Source organism: Gastrolobium bilobum, unplaced genomic scaffold (assembly GCF_033153095.1).
Source record: "Gastrolobium bilobum isolate Gb01-03AN ecotype WA unplaced genomic scaffold, APGP_CSIRO_Gbil_v1 utg54416, whole genome shotgun sequence".
In the NCBI taxonomy this organism is placed as follows: Eukaryota; Viridiplantae; Streptophyta; class Magnoliopsida; order Fabales; family Fabaceae; genus Gastrolobium; species Gastrolobium bilobum.
Genome location: NW_026899384.1, coordinates 31,227 through 52,884, shown reverse-complemented (window position 1 = coordinate 52,884; position 21,658 = coordinate 31,227).

Genomic DNA, 21,658 nt, shown 5'->3' with positions numbered 1-21,658 from the left:
ATACTCTCCCGAAATTCGTCTAAAATCTGCCAATTCTACAGAAAATTCGCCAGAGTTTCCTTTGTTTTTCCTAAAATCCCCAAATTTGCATAAGCTCACTAGTACCTCAAATGTACCTAATAATCCAATGGGTGGCACACACAAGGACCAACAATGCCTTGGGGCACTTACAACCCAACTCAGTTTATATTTATTACACAATATAGCTCACTTTAAATCCTTAAATGGTTTCAATCAACAAGGTCCCTTTTCATGCATATTTCCAACATACAAGTAATCATAAACCTACAATAGGCCTAAAGCCCTTCCATCATAGTATATCATGCATTTCTTGTACATTTACAACATTTAACTTACATATTACAACTTACAACTTCAACTTCAAATTACAACTTATAAGTATTACAACTTTAATTACAAATCGAAACATAAGCTTAAATGACACAAACTACTAGACTTAGGAAAAATGACATGAACAAATATGCTAATGAACTCATCCTACATACATATGAGATGTTCATGCCCTAAGTCTAGCCTAGGCCACATGGCCAACAAAATGCAAAATGGTAAAGGTGCTCCCACTAGTCATCCTACGGGCTTCTCTCTCGCCGCTCCATTGTCACTGCTACCTCCTGAAATAGTGCCCCAAGACGGGGTGAGATATACAGATATATCTCAGTAACCCAGAGGTTCTAGAGAAAACTCCGCCCAATGGTTCACTTCGATGCATATAAATAATATAAAACAACCACTTTCAAAAGGGATAAAGCAAGGTATTTAGAGAAACTGGGGAATATCGGGATATAAAATATGACGAAGCTGGAATGGTAGCTACCAATACCACGCAACGTCCTCGGCATATAAGCCTACGGGTCTCATCTAAGGTGTGTTCCAAGAACCACAACCAAGGTACCCCTTCCATACATATACACCCGAGACTTCCTAGTGTGCTCCTACCCGGATGACACACCACGACCCTAGGTCAACTGGAACTCCCTCTCGAAGACCTATCCAGTGGAAGTCCGCACTGCCCGAAGGCTACACTGTCTACTGGCCAGAGACTCGGTACATAAGTACCCTCATAAATACTACATGCATGCTCATGCTGTTCTACACTACTCATATACATTTCCTACCAATACCATCAACTGGCATGGTGGAACACACAAGGGGAACAAGCCCCAGTACCAAGAGGTTACCTTAATCTGTTCCTCCACTTAGCTCCACAGCAGTTTATTTCCCAAACTTGTTACTCAACAGAATGCCTACACAGAGGACATTCCCAATTACTCAAAATTCACACAACACATGCTAATTCATAATTATACATGCATTGATCCAATCACTTACCTCAATCCACTTGGTCCAGGACCAAGGGCAATCCACCGATTCACGGTCCGGGATTCAAATCGACGTACGGCAACCTACATAACCATGCACAGCCATCAGTATACGTCAATTCTATCAAAACACGAAAAACGTTAAAATCACTCCCCTCCCCTTGGAAGGTTCGACCAAACAAGGCAAATTATCAATTTTATTTTTCTACATTTTCTTTCTCATTTTATTACACATCCTTAGGTTGCCAAGAGGCTAATTCAAGTGTCGTTTTTCCGTTTTACGTCTTTTAAGCATAGTTTTGCTAAATAATTCACTCTAGGTTCTTTTTTGTCCCTAAATACAATTTATTTTTTCCACTGATTCTACCACTTTCCAACCAGCATACAACCCATTTTAATACCATTCAACACTTGATATATCATCCAATCAACACAAACAACCTCAACTCCCTAATGCTCCCTTTATGGCCGAATTACATACATGGAATTTCCAAAGGATTCTCACTCAATTTTCATCATTCCACACCTCTTACAACACCATTATATTAACATATAATCATCTTACAACTCACCAATAACATCTTAAAACATTTTTCCAAAATCCAAGTCATGACACTTCAAAAATATTCTAAAGTTACAAAATCACATTTTTCACCTAAAATTTTCATTGCATCTATAGTTAATACACATTATTCTAAGACACTTTCACGTACAAACTTTTCCCAATTGAGCTCTTTAACATCGCACATCAAAAAATCAAGGTTTAGGGTTCATGAATATCAACTACAATCAAACCATGTAAATGGGATGGAAATATACTCACAACCAAGGCTTGATGCTACCCCAAGACTCCTCCAAGCAATGGAAGCTCAAATGACTCCATGAACCTCCATTTTTTCCCAAAATTTGAAACTGAAAATTTCTTGGATCTCCCCTAATACACGGTTTCAAGGCTCAAGAGTGGTACCAATGTGTTTAGAAGGTGTTTCCCATCAAGATTCAAGACAAAAATCGATGGATTCGGTTGAGAAACGGCTAAGTTGTGATCAAATGAAATTTTGGATGCAAATGGTGATGGAGGGGCTTTATGGTGCGGCCAAGGAGAGAGAGAGGAGTGAAGGTGATGAGTGAATAGTGAGGGGTGAGGTGGCTTAAGTGAGGTTTAAGTGGGAGGGTCCCATGCCACGTCACGCGATTGAAATTTCATTCGAACTGTCACTAAACGTCCAATAATTCACCACTATGTAGAAACTCTAATTTTTAACATTAACTATTCTCCTGAGTTTTTTATTATACTTGATCAGATGAATCCTGAGTTTTCCAGTCGTTCGGAGAAAACACTGTTTTAATCTGTTGCGTGCGTCGTTGGCACGCTTCCCCAAACAGACTTATTTCCATCAATTTTTATCAGAAATCATATTTCCTAGTTCTATAGACCATTTATAACTCATTTTTGAAACCTAGAGCTCAAAACTCAATCAGCACGTTTTACGGTGCAATCGTACCGCGATATTTTGACCCGGTAAAACACTATTCACTGATTTTTCTTAAACTTGCCTATCCACTCAATTTTTCGTTCTGAATCCATTTCCAGGGTTATTTTTACCATCTGAGACCTTCTACTTAGTTTTTATCTTCCTAGGGTTGCGTGTTGGCTAATTACCGTTTTGCCCTTTCTTTGTATTTTGGCCTAATTTTCAGGAGTTTCACTAATCCATCACTTAATTATTCATTTAATATTTTAATACTTAATTTAGAATTGGGAGGTGTTATAGTAATCAGATTGAAGTTATAATATAATAGAGAGGTTTTTTCTCTTTGGTTCTTATCTAGAACTCTGAACTTATCAAGAAGCTTATTCTTGTGGCGTTCATAACAGAGTTAGCACCCACCTTCTTCTTTATTGAATGTGGCGTCTTTATCCTTCTTATACTTTTGGTTCTTATCTTCCATAGATAACGGGACAAAGTTCTTTATTTCTTGATTTAGAATCCTGATTGTAGAAACAATCCTATCTAAATTTGTCTTGGGTCTCACTATTCTTGGTGAAGTTCATATAATTTGGTATCAGGGCTTTATTTCTAAATCAGGTTTGATCTATCCTTATTTTATTTTTAACCATTTTTTTTCTATTTCATTCTCCTTCTTGTGTCAATCACTCCCATTGGTGTTGTTCAAAAAAAAAATCTTAGTATCTCCAGAAGCAAAAAAAAAAGGGAAGAAAAAAAATGAAAAAAAAAAACCGATCCAAATTCATTGAGGTAAAACTTGTCTCTTTGAATTCTTTTTAGTTTTGTTCTTTTCTGTTCCAGTGCGTACTCCTCTTCTTACTTAATTATAATTATTAGTGCTTAAATTTATTGTCATTCCAACCTTTCTTCACCCCTAATTCTTCATATATATAAAAAATATTCTCTTGTTCTCTTGTATCTTATTATTACATCTTGTGATCTGGTTGAATTTTTTCAAAAAAAACTTCAATTGAGTTCAGCAAAGAACTAAAAAGAGGGAATTCAAAAAGGGGGAAAAAGGCAAGAGTGTGTGAGCTTATAAGAGGGCAAAAGTCTACTTTTAAAACACGAGCGTGAGAGCTATTAATTGGGAGAGAAACATGTTAGGGTGTGTTTGTGAGAATATTTCAACTTTTGTTTTTTTGCAGATTAAAAAAAATGTCTCAAGAAGGTGATGCTCAAATTCCTAAAGATTTTAAATTCTACTTTGATGTCATGGCACAGAGATTTGAAAGATTAAACTTCAGGTTCGATGAAATGCAAGATAGAATAGAAAGAGTTGCACAAAGAGAGCAACAACCTAGAACACCAGAACATCAAAATGAAGATGAAACCAATTCTACGGTTGATATGAGGCAGAATGAGCGTCAAAACGAAAGAAGAAGAGTACGTAATGAAGAAAGGGTTGATAACAACCTAGGAAGTATCAAGATGAAGATTCCATCCTTCCAAGGCAGAAATGATTCAGAAGCTTACTTGGAGTGGGAAAGAAAGATGGAGTTGGTGTTAGATTGTCATAACTACTCGGAATTGAAAAAGGTAAAATTGGCCGCCATAGAATTTTTTGATTATGCTATTGTTTGGTGGGATCAATTTGTGTCAAACAGGAAGAGACATGGAGAAAGACCCATTGAAACATGGGAGGAAATGAAAACTATCATGAGGAGGCTATTTGCTCCAAGTCACTACCACGGGGACTTGTTTCAAAAATTACAAAGTCTTACACAAGGTTCTAAAAGTGTTAAAGACTATTTCAAGGAGATGGAGACAGACATGATTCGAGCCAATGTAGATGAAGATCGTGAAGCTAGATTTTTGCTTGGTTAAATTTAGACATTGCAAATGTCATATAATTACAACATTCTGTGGAGTTAGATGACATGGTGCACATGGCCATAAAGGTGGAGAGGAAACTCAAAAGGAAGGATACCATGTGTATGAGGCAGAATTCAACTTTATCTTCAAGACCAACATGGAATAAAAATGAAGAGAAACCTCATTTCAAATCTCTAGTTGGTTCCACTAAAACCAACCAAGTTGTAAACACTTCTAGCCAAGGTAAAATTGAATCTCAATCCTAAAGAAATAGAGACAAAATGTTTTAAGTGTTTGGGAAGGGTGACCTTCTTAATGTCCAATCAGCAAAGTCTTGATTTTGAAAGATAATGGTGATATTGAAAGTGAAGTTGAATTTGATAATGAATCCATGCCTTCTTTAGAAGATGCAAGTGATATTGAATTACCAGTTGAAGGAGAGCTTTTAGTGGCTAGAAGAGCTCTTAATGTGCAAGTTAAAGAAGATAAGGAGTTGCAGCGAGAAAATATTTTTCATACTAGATGCAATGTAAATGATAAGGTGTGTTCTATGATTATTGATGGGGGAAGTTGTACAAATGTTGCTATTACAAGTTTGGTAGAGAAGTTAAACTTAGCAACTCTGAAACATCCTAGACCATATAAACTACAATGGTTGAATGATTGTGGAGAAATCAAGGTGAATAAGCAAGTGGTAGTTCCATTTTCAATTGAAAAGTATATAGATGAGGTGTTATGAGATGTTGTGCCAATGCAAGCTGGGCATATTCTCTTAGGGCGTCCATGGCAGTTTGAAAGATGTGTAATTTATGATGGGTACACCAATAGATACTCATTGGTAATGAATAACAAAACCATTACTTTAAGTCCAATGCAAGTGTATGAGGATCAAGTAAGGTTGAAAAAAGAGAATGACCAGAAAGAAAAAGAGGAAACCAGAGAGAAAAATAGAGTGAAAAACAAGTTTCAGGTAGTGAGAAAAGAAAATAGAGAAAAAAAGGAGAATTTATTTGTGAAAGTTGGTGAGATTAACAAAACATTGGTACTAAAACAGCCTATGATTGTATTATTGTATAAGGAGGCTTGCTTTAACATAATGAAGTTGATTCTTCTTTGCCTAATGCAATTATTTCTATTTTGCAGGATTTTTAGGATGTGTTCCCTAAAGAAATACTTGATGGTTTACCACCAATAAAGGGTATAGAGCACCAAATTAATTTCATACAAGGGGCAAAAATTCCAAATAGGCCAGCATATACAACCAACCTTGAAGATACAAAGGAGCTCTAAATGCAAGTTAATGAGCTTATGCAAAAGGGGCATGTGCGTGAGAGCATGAGACAATGTGTTATTCCAGTATTGCTTGTGCTTAAGAAAGATGGTTCTTGGAGGATGTGCGTTGACTGTCGTGCCATCAACAATATCACTATGTAGATGTGAGGAGAAATCCTTTTGAAGTGTAAGAGAATGATATGAACAAGGAGACAACACCCAGTGATCCATTACAATATCCAAATGGACCAATCACAAGGTCAAGGACCAAGAAGTTTAAAGAAGCTCTTAGTGGGTTAATCCAGCAAATGTGGGCTAATCATGAAGACATCAAATCCAAATTAAATTATAATTAGAATTTAGTTAATGACATCAATGTAAGGGAGGTGGAATGAAATAATTAGCAATTTTCAATGTCACTAATGCTTAGTGAGGCTGATAGCATTTTCAATGTCATTAATGCTTAGTAGGGTTAATTAGCAATTTTGATGTGATTAATGTTTAGTGGGCTGATTAGAGTCTTTTCCTTTTTCCAAGTTGTCAACTTTAAATTAGTGTCTTTTCATTTGTTATTCTTTTGCTATTCTTGGAGGGATATTCCAAGTATAAATAAGGGAGGACACAACTCTAGTAATCAGATTTTGAAGTTATAATATAATAGAGAGGTTTCTTCTCTGTGGTTCTTATCTAGAACTCTGAACTTATCAAGAAGCTTATTCTTGTGGTGTTCAAAACAGACATATCACTCATATTCTTCTTTCTTGAGTGTGGAGTCTTCATCCTTCTTATACCTTTGGTTCTTTTATCTTCCATAGATAACGAGACAAGGTTCTTTATTTCTTGTTTTAAATTTCTAATTGTAGAAATGATCCTAAGTTGGTCTTGGGTCTCACTATTTTTGGTGAGGTTTATATCAATGTGATAATCTTAATCAATTCAATGGAACCTAAACAATCTCTGCACAACTTGCCATAGCTGCCAATATGGAACTTGCCTCCTTTCGAGCTCATCTTTCAATTTTTCAATCTTATTATTGATTATACATAAGAAAACTTGAAGGGTTATTCGAATATAATTATGTATTGACCATTCACCTCCTCTCAAGAAAATTTTTCTAGCTCTGCTGTAACGCCCGACCACTTGCAAGAATCAATGACTGTCCCCATACACTAACACGAGACTTTTCAGTGTGCTTTGTCCTCACTCGCACACTTCCCGGGAAAACTTCCCAAGAGGTCACCCATCCCAGAATTGCTCCAACTCAAGCACGCTTAACTGTGGAGTTCTTCCGACGGGCTACCGAAAAGTAGATGCATCTTGTTAGTATAGGTAGTACCAATTAATTCTTATAAGTCATTCCTAACTGTACTGTCCCATACCAGCACAGTCTCTGGAATCCCTCTCTTTCGGGTGTTGATTCGATTCATTCATGAACCCCCAAGCTGCAAGATTTGGCATGAGCCGCTCATTGTCCGTGCCCTTTCGCACCGGCGATCACTCCCTGCCCTTGCCAGCTCTTGGGATGTTACATCTGCTATTTGCTTGATCTGTTTCTAAGAGGGAAGATTATTGTCTACCTTAAGACATATTAAAATGCAAACAACTCCATATTTTCAAAGCTAAGTTGTGACTTTGATCCAAGCCAAGATCAAAAGCAGGGAACAAATTAATAATATTCTGGCAAGAGTATATATATAAGTTAACTCTAGCTGAACAAGCATATACAAGTATATAAATAATGTTCTTCTTTCTATTCTTTGTCCCTCCTATTTTTTATTGTAGCAAATCTCGCCATTTCTCTTCCTTTATTGCTTGCAGGCATAATAGTAACAGAATGATAACTTAGTCCAACTTCCATCTATGTATCCTCATTGTAAAAGTACTCCAAGAATAGGCACTTGAAATAAATAAGTAAATATATAAATATTTTTATCTCTCCCAAGGATTTACACATCAATATTATCATTAATCTGAGACATCATCTCCACCAAATCCAACTCCTTCTTAACTTCAATTCCCACCATGGGTGCTGTAACACTACGTTCACGACTGGCTTGTTAACATCACATATGTTATTAAGCCAAGTTACAATCACAATAGTTAAATTAATTCACGGATAAATTGTTCCTTTTCGTTTACTATCAATAATTAAATCCTTATACAATTTATTCAATTACAGTAATTATAACCAATATATGACTAGGAAGCGCTAATATTTATTTTTACAATCCCTTATTTGTTAATACCACAAACCCAAGGGCACGCTCCAACGCACTTAAACGCGCCCAGGCAGGGCCAAATGACCTTTTTCGACCACCAAGAGCGTTTTAGCGCCCTCTAGAGCGCTTAAGCGCGCTCTAACAGACAGAAACAAGTTTTTTTTTTTTGCCTAATTAAGGTACTAGGGATGTCAATTCCCACTTCTCTAACCTTCTTGATACCTAATGGACTTGAATGGCTATCACATGCCCAACAAGCATGGTTGCACTTACATCATCTCATATATGTCATCAAATCTATATTCTTTGTACATCGAGTTATTCATTCCTCATTATCTTTTCTTTCATGCATAACCTTGACACGTTCTCATTCCATATCTTACTGATATTGCATTAATGCATTTTAACCATGTATCCTACTATCAAGTAGGCTTACAAGCCACTTTCTCCAATTGATTCATACTTAGTATATCAAAATCCATAATGTCCAAAGTTCACATAAACACTTGCATATACATCAATGTATCAATATTATGAATTACATCACATGAAACTTAATTACAAAACATGATGAAAGTTTATCAACATGAACTATAACATTGCTCATAACTTAAGTCCCTCCATGCATGATCTATGCAAAGTAATCCATGTTCCAAGATACATAGCATCCTCATCAATATGATTGCAACATGTTATCAACAAAATGATCTATCTCTCCAGCATATAATCTCATGCAACTAGGTGGCTCCCTGGCCAATGGATGCAATCTTGCATCACTCGTGCCTGTACCTGAAAGGAGATCCCCACAACATGGGGTGAGATGAAAATCTCAGTAAACCAGGGCTCCTTAGAGAATTCCTCCACCCCAGAGTTCACTTACAACATAATAGCAATAAAAGTAAATAATTTAATACATACATATCCATGTAGTGTGTAAAAATCTCCAGGAGACATCCCTCGAGCTCTCTTACCGTCGTCCTAAGGATACTCAGATGCAAATAGTCCTACTAGCCAACTAAACTACCAAGTATGAATTGCGCATTATAACACCTCAGATTTCTAAATCATATATTAATATATTAAATGAGAATTAAAGGGATGGATTAGTGAAAATCTTGGAAATTAGGCTAAAATACAAAGAAAGGGTAAAACGGTAAATAGTCAAACACACAACCCTAGGAAGGTAAGATTGAGTAGAAGGTCTTAGATGATAAAAATAACCCTGGAAAAGGATTCATAACCAAAAATTGAGTGGATAGGCAAGTTTCAGAAAATTCAATGAATAGTGTTTTTACCGGGTAAAAATACCTTAGTACGATTGCACCGAAAAATGTGCGATTGGGTTTTGAGCTCTAGGTTTTGAATACAAGTTATAAATGGTTTATAGAACTAGGAAATATGATTTCTGATGAAATTTGACGGAAATTAGTAAGTTTGGGGAAGCGTGCCTACGGCGCACATAACAAGTAAAGGACAATGATTAATGTTAAAATTAGATTTTCTAAATAGGTTATTAATTCATGGACGTTTAGTGGAATCGGAGGGAAATTCGAATTAGCTTGAAATCGCGTGAGGTGGCGGAGGGGTCCACCTCACTTAAAATCCCTTAAGATACCTAAGCACTAGGAACTATTCATTATTTTCTCTCTTCCTCTCCATCACAAATCCGCGCCAGCCCCCCCCCCCCCCTGGACCATTTGTGTTTCAATTTTCTTCCTTACTAACTCCATCAAATCTTAACTGAATCAAGTGATTCTTGTCTTAAAATTTGTTGAAAATCACCTTCCAAACACATTGGTGGTATCTATTAGCCTTGAAGCCCTTTTATTTGTGAGAAAACTAACAAACACAGCCACCAATATCTTGGAGTTTTTGTGATTTTGGGATTGATTTCTTAAACCATTGCTTGTGGGGTGCTAAGAGGAGCCTTGTGACTTAATTGTGGGTAATTTTCAACACCTCTCATGGATTAATTTGATGATTTATTTTCATGAAAACCTAGAGCTTGTTTGGTTGATTTGTGTTGTTAGAGAGCTCAAATGGAAAATGTGTATTAGATGATTATGTCTTAGAATGATGTGTTAGAGCAATAAATGCAATAAAAATTATTGGTGAAAATATGATTTTAACTTGGGAAATTTTGGATGATGCCATGACTTTGTGATTTGGAAATTTGTTAGGATTGTGTTGGTGAGTTGTTGTATGATTGTATGATGTTATAATAGGATTGTATGAGGTTTGGAATAATTGAATTGGAATAAAAATCCCTTGGAGTTTGTCTATGTAGAATTCGGCCAAGAGAGCAAATGAGAGGTTGTAAAATTATTTGGATGATGTGTTGTGTATTGTATTGGATAGTGTAAAATTGTGGAATTGGACCTAGAGAAAATTATTAGGTAAAATGATGTTTGAATGATGTAGGATGCAAAGTGGAACCTAATATGGCATTTTGGTAACCTTGGGGTGCCTAAGAAAAATGAAAAGAAAATTTAGAAAAATAAATTGTAAAAATGCACTGTGATGGCCGAACCTCACTATGTGGGGGGAGGGAAAATTGTCGTTTTGTGAATTTGATGGTTTGTCGTATTCTGACGATCCGTATATGGTCGTGTAGGTTGTCGTACGTGGAGTTGAACCCCGAACCGTGAGCTCGGTGGGTTGCCCTTGGTCCCGGACCAAGTGGGATTGTGGTGAGTATTATGGAACCAGGCTTATAGAGTTAATCTCTTGCATATGTTTGTATGAATGGTGATTAATTGGGAATGTCCTCTGTGTAGGCTGTAACAGCCCGTTACGTACCGGTATTGTTAACATTAATTATGATATTAAGCGCAGTTACAATCACAGCAATTCATTTATAAAAATACGAATAAACTTTTCTGATTATTACGCGAACATTTAAAACAATAAAACGCGTAATAATTAAAAGCTGTGACAATAACTGTTAACTCTTGCGGAATATTTATTTTATCTATTTTTACATCACAATATACTTATTATAAGTTACTAAGGGGTTCCCATAAACCCGCTTAGCCAATTTCCAAACTTTACGTTTTTACCTATTCGAACATGGTTCACTCCTAAATTTTCTGCGACCACACTGCTCGCAACCAAACCTTCTTCTTAGATTATATCTTTGCCTTACTTAATTCCTTTTTCAACAAGTTATCACACGCTCAATTCGGAGCTCATTTGCTCCGGCTATCGCCGTTTGAAGTTGGATAAGCAAAATAGCCAACCAACCCCAAAACAACTCTAAACCTCTCTTACTCCACGAATTACTGCACTCAATCCACTGATTCAATTGCTCTCAAATTTTTACACCATAAACTAGACACCTCAATCTTCGATTTGATATATAATGCGCTTAATTTGACTGAGAAACGAAGCAGAAATTAATTTCCCAAAACTGGACCAGAACTGCCACAGATGCAGTGGGCACATGAGCAGTCTGCGTTCCTCTAATTTTTCCAGGTGGAATACCAACCCAGATTTTTTCCAAATTTTGACACAAGGTAGAGGAAATCTCAACCTTCAAAATGGCGTATGGCACGTCCCTATTGGACCTCTATGGAGGGAGATATACTCTCCCGAAGTTCGCCTAAAATCTTCCAATTCTACAGAAAATTCGCCAGAGTTTCCTTTGTTTTTCCAACAATCCCAAATTTGTACAAGATCATTTAAGCCTCAAGGGTACCTAATAATCACATGATAATACAATAATAATCCAATGGGTGGCACACACAAGGACCAACAACGCATTGGGGCACTTACAACCCAATCCAGTTTATAGTTATTACACAGTTTATACTATAGAGCTCACATTATTTTCCTTACTTGTTTCAATCACACAGGTCTCATTTACATGTAGTTTCACAATATAAGCATATAACCATAACTCTAACATAGGAATAAAATCCTTCCATCTTAGTACATCATGCATCTCTTTTACATTTACAACATATACTTAAATATTACAACTTACGACTTCAACTTCAAGTTACCCATTTACAATATTACGACTTCAATTACAATTTAAACATAAATTCAAATTATACAAACTACTAGACTTAGGCATGCCAACATGAACAATATGCCAAATACTGAAAATGTTCCTCTATCACTCTGCGGGCCTCTTGCCCGTTGCTCCAACGCCACTGGTACATCCTGAAATAAATGCCCCGAGACGGGGTGGGATATACGAATATATCTCAGTAACCCAGAGGTTCTGGAGAAAACTCCGCCCAATGGTTCACTTCGATGCATATGAATAGAATACAACAACCAATTTTTAAAATGGGATATAGCAAGGATTTTAGAGAAATAGGGAATATAAAGATACAAACTACGACGATACGGGATGGTAACCCCAATTCCACGTACGCCCTGGGCATATATAAGCCTATGGGTATCATCCAAGGTGCGTTCAAAAAACCACAACCATGATGCCCCAACCATCCAAAACGCCAAAGACATTCCTAGTGTGCTCCTACCCGGATCACACACCATGACCCACGGTCAACTGGAACTCCCTCTCGGAGACCTATCCAGCGAAAGTCCGAAACTGCCCGAAGGCTAAGACAAACTGTCTACTGGCCAGAGACTCGGTACATAAGTACCCACTGTAATAATGCATGCATGCTCATGTGTTCTACACTACTCATATACACTTCCTACCGTTGCCATCAACTGGCAAGGTGGAACAGAAAAGGGGAACAAGCCCCAGTACCAAGAGGTTACCTTAAATATTTTTCTCACAAGCTCCGCAGCAGCTTATCCCTCAACTTGGTACACAGCAGAATGTCTACACAGAGGACATTCCCAATCACTCAGAATTCAAACAATACATGCTAATTTACAATTATACATGCATTGAACCAATTACTTACCTCAATCCACTTGGTCCAGGACCAAGGGCAACTCACTGTTTCAAGGTTCGGGATTCAAGTCGACGTACGACAACCTATACAATCACGTACAGCCATCAGTACGCGTCAAATAACGTTAAAACGAAAAATTCGCAAAATCCTCCCCATCCTCCCTTGATGGTTCGGCCATTCAAGTGTTATTTGAAGATTTATTTTTCTAAATTTTCTTTCTCATTTTATTACCCATCCTTAGGTTGCCATAAGACCAATTCAAGTGCCGTTTTTACGTTTTACGTCTTTTACTCATCGTTTTGCGTAATAATTCACTCTGGGTTCATTTATGTCCCTAACACAAGTTATTATTTTTCCATTGATTCTAACGCTTTCCAACCACCACACAACCCATCTAAGTACCATATTACTACACAAATCATCATCCAAATCATTTTTCAACATCAATTCACTCATTTTTCCTCAAAGGGTCGAATTGTGTCCTATGACACTCCAAGGGGTTTCCAATCAATTTCAACCATTCAACACCTCAACCAATCACACTATATCATCATATAATCATACCACAACTCACCAATCAAAGCCCAACAAAATTTCAAAACTCAAAGTCATGACATTCCTCAAAATTTCTAAGTTAAATTTTCATAATTTTCATCAATAATTTTCATGGCATTTCTAGCTCTAACACATCATTCTAAGACATTATCATCTAATACACATTTTTCAATTGAGCTCCCTAACATCACCAATCATGAAATTAAGGTGTAGGGTTCATGAAAATAAACTACAATCAAACCATGTAAATGGGATGGAAATACACTCACAATCAAGGCTAGATGCTAACCCAAGACTCCTCCAAGCAATGGAAGCTCAAATGACTCCATGAACCTCCATTTTTCCTCACAAATTCGGAACTGAAAATGCCAAGGATCTCCCCAAATACACGGTTTCAAGGCTCAAGAGTGGTACCAATGTGTTTAGAAGGTTGTTTCCAACAAATTTCAACACAAAAATCACTTGATTTGGTTAAGAAATGATCAAGTTATGGTGAAATGAAATTTTGAATGCAAATGGGGTTTTTGGGGGAGGGGGCTGCGGGTTTCGTGAAGAAGGAGGGAATAGAAGATGATGAATAGTGTCCTAGGATGATGTGGCTTAAGTGGGGTGGGTCTCACCGCTACCTCACGCAATTTCAAACTCATTTGAATTTCCCTCCGATTCCACTAAACGTCCATAAATTCAAAACCTATTTAGAAACTCTAATTTTTAACATTAACCATTGTCCTTTAATTATACTTGATCAGATGGATCTGGAGTTTTCCGGTCGTTCGGAGAAAACACTGTTTTAAGGTATTGCGCGAGCCGTTGGCACGCTTCCCCAAAATGACTTACTTTCATCAAATTTTATCAACAATCACATTTCCTAACTCAATAGACCATTTGTAACTCATATTTGAAACTTAGAGTTCAAAACTCAATCGGCACATTTTACGGTGCAATCGTACCGCGCTATTTTTACCCTCGAAAAACACTATTCACTGATTTTTTTTGAAACTTGCCTACCCACTCAATTTTTCGTTCTAAATCCATTTCCAGGGTTATTTTTACCATCTGAGATCTTTTACTCAATTTTTATCTTCCTAGGGTTGCGTGTTGGCTAATTACCGTTTTGCCCTTTCTTTGTATTTTGGCCTAATCTTTAGGATTTTCACTACTCCTTCACTTAAATACTCACTTAATATTTTAAATATTTAACTTAGAAATGTGAGGTGTTATATAGGCATTTCTGTTGTGTAAGAAGCTCGAAATATATATTGCAGTGGAGGTACGTTGAGAGGATTATACATGTATCCTCTTGGTATTGGGGCTTGATCCCTTTGTGTGTTTCACCATGCCCGTTGAGGGTGATGGTAGGAAGTGTATGTAAGTAATGTAGGATAACATGATCATGCATATAGTATGTGTGTTGGTACATAGGATGTACCGTGAGGGACTTCCACTGGATAGGTCTTCGTGATGGAGTTCCAGTTGACCTGGGATCGTGGTGTGTGATCCGGATAGGAGCACACTAGGAAGTCTTGGGTGGTATTGGATGGAGGGTGCCTTGGTTTGATGTTCTGGGAACACGCCTTGGTTGAGACCCGTAGGCTTATATGCCGAGGCCAATAGGCTGGACGTTGCGTGGTTTTGGCATTGACCATTTCAGCTTCGTCGTATTTTGTATCCCTATGTTCCCCTATTGGGCGGAGTATTCTCCAAAACCTCTTGGTTACTGAGATATATACGTATATCTCACCCCGTCTTGGGGGATTTATTTCAGGAGGTAGTAGTGGTGCAGAAGCGGTGGGCAAGAAGCCCATGGGATGACCGAGACATAGGAGTATTTATTTTGCATTTTGGTGGCCATTGGGCTTAGGCTAGACTTAGGGCATGAACATTGCATATGTATGTAGGAGGAGATTTATTGTCATATTTGTTCATGCCATTTTTGCCTAAGTCTAGTTATATATGTCATTTTGAGGTTTATTCATTATGTTGTATTTCAAGATTATGGTTTGTAAAGTGTAATATTTCATTTGGAAGTTGTAATTTATACATGAATACTTGATGTAATTTGGAAGCATGTAATATGATGAAAGGGCAATAGGCCTATTTTAGGATTATGATTATGTGTATGTTTAGAAAATGCATGCAAATGGACCTTGATGATTGAAAAGTGTTAAGTATTAACAAAGTAAGCAATGTGATATGATTTAAGTAATTTAATATAAATTGTGATGGGTTGTAAGAGCCCCAAGGCATTGCTGGTCCTTGTGTGTGCCACCCAATGATTATTAGGTACAATTTGAGGTCATTGAACACTTGTACAAATTTGGGGATTATTGGAAAAACAAAGGAAACTCTAGCAAATTTTCTAGAAATTGGCATAATTTAGGCGAACTTCGGGAGAGCATATCTCCCTCCATAAAAGTTAGATAGGGACGTGCCATACGCCATTTTGAAACCCGAGATGTCCTCTATCTCGTGTTAAAATTTGAGAAAAATTCTGGATTGGGTGTCTGCCTGTAGGAGGTAGAGAACACGGACTGTTCAGTGGGCTACTGCACATTGGGCAGTCCTGGACCGAATTTGGGGAATTTATTCCCGCTTCGTTTCTTGGTCAAATTAAGTGTATGATATATAAAATTGAATCTTGAGATGTCTAGTTTATTGTATAAAAATGTGAGAGGAATTGGTTGAGTGGATTTTCTGCAGTAATTGATTGAGTGAAGGATGTTTGGAGCTGTTTTGGGGTTGACTGGCAGATTTGTTTGTCCAACTTCAAACGGAGATATCCGAAGCAAACAAGAACTTTATGACTCGTGTGATAGCTTCCTAGAAACATAATTGAGTCTAGGATAACATACTAAATGATGGGAGACTTTTTATATGCGGTTTGTCCGTAAAAAATTAAAGAGTGAACCATGTTCGGATAGGTAGAAAACGTAAAAGTGAGGTTTTGGCTAAGTGGGTTTATGGGAACCCTAGTGATTGAGAGATGTAATGTAAGTTATAAAAGTATTTTAATTAATTATTCCACAAATAGTTTACAGTTACGGTCACAGCTTTTATTTATTACGCTTTTTATTGTTTTAAACGCTCGCTTAATAAACGAAAAAAGTTTACTCATTTTTATAAATGAACTGCTGTGATTGTAACTGCGCTTGATATCATAATTAATGTTAACAATACCGGTGTACAACGGGCTATTACATTTTATAGTATCAGAGCAGTTTTGGTTAGGGAACTCTGATAATGCATAACTGTATTTTGTGTTGCATAGCTATCTGTGAACTGTTTATGATTAATGTATATGTGATTCCTCAGTGTGGGTCTGATCAGCTCATTCATGTGTGTTACATGTACAGATATCATGAGTAGGGCACGAGGTCGCCGTGGAACTCGAGGTGCAGATCGTCTAGCAGCACCAGATCCTATTTCTGTATTTCTTAATGCTCTGCAGGAAGAGACAGCTGCGAATATAACAATGACCGAGAACCTGATGAAAAATAATCAGGATATGATGCATGCCTTCATGAATGAGATGAGGGCAGATAGGACTCGACACAGGAGGGATGATTCTCCTCCGCATACGGCTAGAGTGACTCCTACCCGTACGCCATCTGTTACTCCTCATCAGGAGGGGAGTGGGCTAGTCGACATTTTGAGGAGGCTACTCGCCACACTACTGATCCTACTTATATCCCAGAGCCTTCTGTAGATCCTTCTGTTGTTGATCAGTCTTCTGGGGTTGCTGGGCAGGTATTTGCTGGTACTGATGAGCAGAGGCTCATTTCTTTTAGAAATCATAAACCGCCAGCATTTCAGGGGTCAAGGGACCCGAAGGTAGTGACTATCTGGTTGATGGGGATGGAGAAAATATTCCAAGTTATGGGATGTCAGGATCCCCAGAGACTACTTTATTCTGTTTACATGCTTGAGGGGGATGCCCATGAGTGGTGGTACAATGCATCTCGCCCTTTTACTATTCAGGGAGAAGAACTGACATGGGCATTATTTGAAAGGCTATTTCATGAAGAGTATTTTTCCAGGGATGTTCGGGAGGCTAAGCAGGGTGAGTTTGATAAATTGGTACAGGGAACAATGCTTGTTGATGCTTATGTGGCGAAATTTAATGAGTTGGTCAAATTTGCGAACTACATGGGTATGCTGCTGACTCCTGAGTTTTTATCTGCTAAATTTCAGAGAGGTCTGAATGAGAAAATTGCTAAGAGGATGTCTAATATGGCTGCGATAAACTTTGTTGATCTAGTGACCTAGTGCAAAAGGGTTGAAACTGTTTATGGCAGGTATCCGAAGTCTAGTTCTTCGAGAAAATAGGATAATAGGAGGACATCTGGTCCTTCTGGTAATAATAAAAGGGGTGGCTACCATAAGAATAATAATAGAGGTAAGGGGTTGCAGGTAAGGCAACCTCCAGGTCAATTCAAGAGGGGTGGTGGTCAGAGAAATGGGTTCAATGATAGAAATTCTCCTCCACAGTGCGATAAATGTAAAAGTTTCCATCGGGGTCAATGTACTGTGGCTCTAAATTCTTGTTTTAAATGTGGTAAGGTTGGGCATTTTTCCAGAGAATGTTACAGTAATATTAGGCAGGCTGCGAATCTGCAGGCCTTGCCATCTGCTCCTACGGTTGGGCGTGTTTATACTACTAATGCGCAGCAGACAGATAAGGCACCTAATATGGTTAAAGGTACAATTTTTATCTCAAATATTGATTTGTCTTTTTTATTTGATTCGGGAGCGACGCATTCGTTCGTGGCTGAATATGTTGCAAAAGGGATGAGGTTAAGAGTATCACGGATGATTCCCCCTATGCGTATTACTACTGCTACAAGAGAGGTTAGTGATTCCTTCATTATTTGTAAAGGGGTTGGATTTATCTACGAAGGCAGGGGTTACACTATTGATTTGATTATCTTGCCCTTGGCCTCTGTTAATTTGATATTGGGCATAGATTGGTTGTCTCAAAACTGCACAATGATTGATTGTTGCGACAAGAGGTTGATTTTATCTCACGAGAAGCCCTCGGTTTGTCCGTCTCCTTTTCTGTCTATATGTCAAACAATTAAAGTCTTAAAGGCTGGTGATCTAGGTTATGTTTTCTTAAGTGGATTGGTGGGTGATAAGGAGTAGAGATTTCTAGTATTCCGGTGGTTAATGAATTTGTGGATGTGTTTCCTGAGGAGATACCAGAATTTCCACCTGACAGAGAGATTGAGTTCTCTATTGAATTGTTTCCTGGTGTGGGGCCTATTTCTTTGGCTCCATATCGAATGTCGCCACTGGAGTTGGCTGAGTTGAAGAAACATATTGATGAGCTATCTGCAAAGGATTTTATCAGACCGAGTGTGTCTCCACGGGGAGCACCGGTAATATTTGTGAAAAAGAAGGATGAAAGCATAAGGTTTTGTACTGACTATCGGCAGTTGAATAAAGTTACGGTTAAGAACAGGCACCCATTTCCGCGTATTGATGATTTGTTGGATCAATTGAGGGGTGCCTGTGTGTTTTCCAAGATTGATCTTCGGTCCGGATACCACCAGATCCGGATTAATCCTGAGGATGTTCCTAAAACGGCCTTCTGTTCTAGATACGGACACTACGAGTATCAGGTGATTCCTTTCGGGCTTACTAATGCCCCTGCGGTGTTCATGGACTATATGAATCACATTTTTAAACCGTATTTGGACCAGTTTGTAATTGTGTTTATTGATGACATCTTAATCTATTCTAAAAGTGAAGAGGAGCATACAGAGCATCCGAGGACTGTGTTGCAGATATTAAAGGATAAAAAGTTGTATGCGAAGCCGTCTAAGTGTGACTTTTGGTTATCTTAGGCGCAATTTATGGGTCATGTTATTTCTGCTGGAGGAGTTGCAGTGGATCCAAACAAAATCGATGTAGTAATTGACTGGGAACGACCAAAGACTGTGACTGAGATCCGAAGCTTTCTGGGTCTTGCCGGGTATTATCGTAGATTTATAGAAGGGTTTTCCACAATGGTACTGCCGTTGACCCGGTTGACACGAAAGGATACTCCTTTTGTGTGGACCCAGGAATGTGAGAAATGTTTTCTGGCTCTTAAAGAAAAATTGACTACTGCTCCTGTGTTGATCCTCCCCGATCCGGAAGGTGAGTTTGAATTATACTGTGATGCTTCCAAGAAAGGTTTGGAGTGTGTGTTGATGCAAGAAAGGAGAGTGGTTGCGTATGCTTATAGACAATTGAAGCCTCATGAGGAAAAATTATCCGACGCATGACTTCGAGCTTGCTGCTATTGTATTTGCCTTGAAAATCGAGAGGCATTTTTTGTATGGGATGAAATTTTTTGTGTTCAGTGATCACAAGAGTTTGAAATATTTGTTTGATCAGAAAGAGTTGAATATGAGACAGCGAAGATGGGTGGAATTCTTGAAGGATTATGATTTTGAACTGAAATACCATCTGGGTAAAGCTAATGTGGTAGCGGATGCCTTGAGTAGGAAGTCTGTAAGCGTGTCCCAGCTAATGTTATGGGATAACGAAGTGATTGTGCAGTTCTAGAATTTGAGATTGACGAATGTCTTTGCAAGTAGGATGGACGAATTTGAGTGTTTACGGGTTGAAAATGAATTGCACGAGAAAATTAAAGAAAAGCAGGTACAGAATGACAGTATCAAGTATTTGAAAGGGCAGAGTGGAATATTTTTGAATGAACAAGGGTTATTATTGTATCAGGGCAGGATTGTTGTGCCCAAGGAGTTAGCAGAGGAGGTAATGACTGAAGCCCATAAGGGTCAGTATGCTGTCCACCCAGGTGCCACAAAAATGTATCAAGATCTGAAAGCTAAGTTCTGGTGGCCTGGGATGAAGAAGGATGTTGCTGAGTATGTATCAAGGTGCTTAATTTGTCAAAAAATCAAGAATGAACAACAGAAACCTGCTGGTTTACTTCAGCCATTGGATATACCAAAGTGGAAATGGGAGAGCATCTCTATAGATTTCGTTGTTGGTTTGCGTCGGACTCAGGCTGGTCACGATTCAATTTGGGTTATAGTGGACAGGCTTACGAAGTCTGCACAATTTCTGCCAGTGCGAGTGGATTTCGCTGCGGAGAAGTTAGCAAAGTTATATGTGAAGGAGATTGTAAGGCTCAACAGGATACCAGTTAGTATTGTTAGTGTTCGGGACCCGAAATTTACTTGTCGCTTTTGGGGAGCCTTGCAACAGGCTTTTGGCACTCAGCTCAGGCTGAGCTCTGCGTATCACCCGCAAACTGGTGGTCAGACTGAGAGGACCATACAGACACTTAAGGATATGCTGAGAGCTTGCACATTGGAGCAGGGCACTGCTTGGGACAGGTATTTATCACTGGTGGAATTCTCGTATAATAATAGTTTTCACTCCAGTCTGGGCATAGCACCGTATGAGGCATTGTATGGACGGAGATGTCGTACTCCTACTTGTTGGACTGAGGTAGGTGATAAAGAGAGATTTGGGCCAGATTTTGTGCAAGAAACTACAACACATATTGAAATGATCAGAGAGAAACTTAAACAGGCACATAATCGGTAGAAAAGTTATTATGATAATAGACATAGACCGCTAGAATTTGAAGAAGGTGATCATATATTTGTGGGGTTATCTCCAGTTACGGGTGTTGGTCGTGCATTGGGTGTGAGGAAGCTGAGTCCTCTGTTCATTGGGTCGTATTAGATAATGAAAAGAGTAGGATGAAGGTTCGAAAATTGCACCATGGTCATACTATGGAGTGCATACATGGGTTGAAAAACAAAAATTTTCGCAGCGGAAGCATAGACCATCTATACACTCCATGTATGAATGCTTTACATTGAAATAATATGGGGTTTCAGAATTTCCTTTTCACTTGTAGGCGCAAAAGGATAACGCCCTCCAACGGTGATCCACACGGTTATCTCCTTCTTGCTAGCAAGAACTCTTTCTCCTTGATCACTCCTTATCCTCGGTGGCTGGCTAGGCGCATGCAAGGAAGATGCTACCAAGTGTTTGGATTATTTTTCTCAAGACTGTAATGGTGTCTTGAGGCTAGGTGATGG